At 42.0% G+C, this 4,171-nt stretch overlaps 1 pseudogene; it reads right to left on the reverse strand.

Moving 5' to 3' along the window:
• Window positions 1-3,145: 3,145 nt before the first annotated feature.
• On the reverse strand, window positions 3,146-3,577 carry LOC113836354 (annotated as a pseudogene).
• Window positions 3,578-4,171: the final 594 nt, after the last annotated feature.

A 4,171-nucleotide genomic window follows, 5' to 3' on the forward strand; every position in this document is an offset into this window, starting at 1 on the left:
ACATTAATGCTTGATAACTTCTTGAGAAGCAAGTATAAGTTTCACCGTTGGGAAATGGAGAAAGATGTCATGAGTGCTGTGGTTTAGGAATATTCTTTCTCCCTTTTACCTCACCCAGAGGTGAAATTTCAGAGGTGTTTCCATTTGGGTATCAAATTAGCAGCAGAATTTCCTGCCCACTTCAGAGTCAACCCCAATCAGCTAGAAAAAGGAGGATGTTTCTAGAAAGAGCTCGTCCCACTGCTAACTAGACCCAGGGCTTCCTGGCCTTATGAATGAAGATGGGTAGAAAGATCACCTGTTACTCATCTCCTCATGCTGCACAGGACATAGGTAATCTCCATGCCAGCCACACACACATTGTTGAAAACTGATTACAATATTCTTTTTATCAAAGTGGCACTAATGTAAAGCTTGATATATAAGTGAAATTTGTCAAAATCCCAGCCTAAATTAAATACTCCAGATTTTATTTTGTTGTCTTTGCTTTATTTTAACACTTAGCTTGAATCCAGGGTTTCATGAACACTATATTCAAGCAGTCTACTAGTGAACTACACCTCAGTCTCTTCTACTTTTTATCTTCAGAATCTCTCTAACTTATTCATTTGACCTTGAACCCACTCATGGCCTAGGCTGGCCTTGAATTTATTTTCTAGGCTAGCCAGGCCTTGAAGTTGAGATCCTATGGCCTCAACCTCCCAAGCATCTGGGATTAAAAATTTTTGCCACTGTACCCAACTAGAAAATGCATTTATGTTGTGACTTCATCTCTTAACAAAACTTAAAAATAATGATGCCCCACCAAAAAAACCTGTATTGTCTCACAAATAGTTCAAGAGTTCAAAATAAACATTTTCACTGATTGTCTGACTTTCTTCAATCGATTTATCCTACACTTTTATTTCTGTTCCTAGTATTTGTAATGTCCATGTTATAAACTTTAGGACTTTTGGCATTATGCCCTAGCTCAGTTAGCTGTCCTTATAAAATTGGTAGGGAACATGTCCCAACTCTTCTCATTGTAAATTCAAACATAATAATATATGTCTAAGATCTGCAAAGTTTTCCAGAGGCAATAAATGTTTGCAATGTCAACACTAATTTGTGATTAGCACTGAGATTTAAAGAAATCTGCCTAGCACCTCAGAAGGGCATGCATTCCTCCACTACCCTCCAAGAATTTTCTCCGTGCTGACTTTCTGCTGCATAGTTCAGTGTATCAGCTGGCTGTTGCTGTGTAACAAATAAATGTAAAACTTCAGTGTTTTATGGATGGCTATATAGTCAGCACTACATATCCTGGCTGGGGTCCTGCCTATGGCTAGAGGTGGGGCATGTTTGTTCTCTAGGGAGCTGGCCAGGATGTATGAATGATGACGACAAAGGATAAGAGAACAAACAAATATCTAAACCTCTTGTTCATACTAGATATCATCACAGTGAGAATTAAAATTAAGGTAGGAAGTGATTTGTGCTAGACTCAGCTTCTGTTTTTATAAAAAAAGTTTGTTTTATTTATCATGAATTTTTGCATTGGTTTATTTTAATAACTATTATACTATAATATCATTTTTATTGCTTCTTTATGTTTTTGGGACCCAATAAATGTTATGTGTCTGCCTCCTTGTTGCCCTGGTCCTTCTGGAGAAACAGACTATGCATCTTCATTCAAAATTGCTGTAGTCATGTGGAGAAGAGGGTAGACAGAATCAGATAGGATAGACAGAATTTAGGATAGACAGAATCAGAACTATCTGAGGCATAAACTCACAATTACTTTTAGTCACTTTTACAGTTGCATACATGAAAATGTACGTATTCCTTTGAGGCTGGACTTTCTCAAAGTTGCACTGGGGAACACACCCACTGTGCTATGTGTAGTTCTGCATGGTGATGCTCACTGCCATGTGGAATCCCATTGGAGAAGGGTATCACAAAATTGACAGGCATTTGAGTAGACCCCATGTATAGCCCAAACAGTACTGGATATGAACAGTCTAGCTGAAGTTTCTCTTACTGTGTATGTCTTCATTGAACCTAGGAGTGAGACTGCTATGTTGGAGAGTCAGCGGATGTTTCCAGATTCCTGACAATTCCCATAATTTTATTAAAGGTTTGGGTATCTTGTGTGTGTGTGTGTGCGCGCGCGTGTGTGCGTGCGTGCGTCCCAGGGTGTATTGCTGCTATTGTTCTTTCTCAAGATTGCCTTGACAATACCTGGTTCTTTATATTTCTAACTTGATTTGAGAAGCACCTTTTCGATTTCCAGGAGAGAAAACATCTGCTGGGATCATTTTTACTGCATTTGATCTGAATCCACTCTTACGGAGAACTGACACATGCCTGCATGACATTCCTCAGTGTCTTTGTAAGTTTTAAATGGGTGTCCTTTACCTCTGTATGCCTGGGAATTCATGGAAGGTAAAGGAATATATGGCATACATTTGAGGAAGATAGGTAGACGATGCATATATCCTGTAGATGGTCCTTGTAAATAAATGTTTAGTATAAGCTTCAGCATGAGTGATTCTTTCCAGCCACAGCATGCATCTCACAGGCACCCACACTCGTTCCTCTTTCCCATTCCTCGGGACTTTGCTTGGGCTCTCCAGGCAGGCAGAATTCCTTTCTGGCACCCTGATGATAGCTAATCTTCCTGAAGAACTTACTTCAAATGCCATTGCTCTGGAGGGTTACCAAGTCCTGTCTGTGCTTCCACCACAGGGTTGCTTGTAGTCCAGCCCCCACATTGTATTTTGATGAGCTGCTCAGACACTGTGCTCCGTAAGATGGTCACTAAGGCATCCCTGGCTATAGGTGGGTTTGTGCTGCATGAATGTGTATGATGGTTCCTCTTTTTATTTCTCTTTGTAAGAAAGATTTTATTTTCTGCTTAACTGTGAGTCAGTGTCTATTTGCGCACATCTGCATGTGAGTGCAGGTGTTTCAGAGGCCAGAAGAGGACATCAGATCTCCTGGAGCTTGGGTCACAGTGGTTGTGAGCCATCTGATGTGGTTTCTGGGTCTTCTGTAGAGCAGTCCATGATCTTAGCAGCCGAGCCACCTCTCCAGTCCTGATGTATTCCCTTTGAGGACAATGTCCAAGCATTCCAGGCTGAAGGTGCATCAATGCAAGGTGCACACCATGGAAACAGGCAGGCTTAGAGCTAATGTGCCTTCCAGGATAGGTAGGAGTTCCAGACAACAGCAACACACTGGACAACAGCCAACCTGTAATGCAGGGGGACCAGGTAGAAGTTGGCTAACTGCACAGCAGGCCAGTTGGTGATGAGGGCATCAGGGTAGTCCTGCTGTAGTTTGGTGCAACTGTCCTGTGCTGACATTCCATTGAGCACCCCTACCAGGGGGAGGAAACAGCCTAGAAAACATGGGGCAAAGACCCCCTGATCTAACACCATCTTCTTCAGTGCGTCCACCTTGGTGGTACTGGGGATAAATCAGCCCAAAACCTTACACAGCTTCCAACTACAGGGCTCAGCTGTCAGAACCTAGACTTTCCACAGATGTACAGCCAGGGCCCTCTGGTATGCCTGCCAGAGTGCCATGCCTCCTGAAAGCCTGCAATGTGTGGAACCTTCTCCTGGTTCCACTTTTAACTGGGCCTTTTTTTTTAGGTTTGTTTATTGGTTTGTTTCTGCTTATAGAAAGTCATTTGAATTTAAGTTTATTCAAAGATATTTGGTGTCATGGTTTAGCAAGGTGGTGCTTGTCCATCTAACTTTTGTCTCATTGTTTGTGGTAATATATTATTTATGATTTACTAATGCTTGCCTAAGGATTCAGAATGCAAAACTAACCACAAGCCATAGAGCCAGGCAGTGGTGATACACACCTTTAATCCCAGGACTCAAGAGACAAGCGAATAGATCTCTTCATTCAAGGCCACACTGAGCTACATGAAAGTGATCCAGTCTCAAAGAGAAACAGCGCACACAAAGATGATCTCAGACTTCGGCTCACATGCCTTTAATCCCAGGACTTGAGATATACAAGATAGGAACAGATAGATACTCAGTCTGTGGCATTTTGGTCTCCAGCCACGTACAGGGCAGTATTACCTCAGCCTGGGTAGAAGTAAGAGCTACTGGCTTGGCTACTTGGCTTCTCTGATCTTTCAGCTTGAACCCCAATATCTGTCTCTGGATTT

Source organism: Cricetulus griseus, chromosome 6 (genome assembly GCF_003668045.3).
Source record: "Cricetulus griseus strain 17A/GY chromosome 6, alternate assembly CriGri-PICRH-1.0, whole genome shotgun sequence".
NCBI lineage: Eukaryota > Metazoa > Chordata > Mammalia > Rodentia > Cricetidae > Cricetulus > Cricetulus griseus.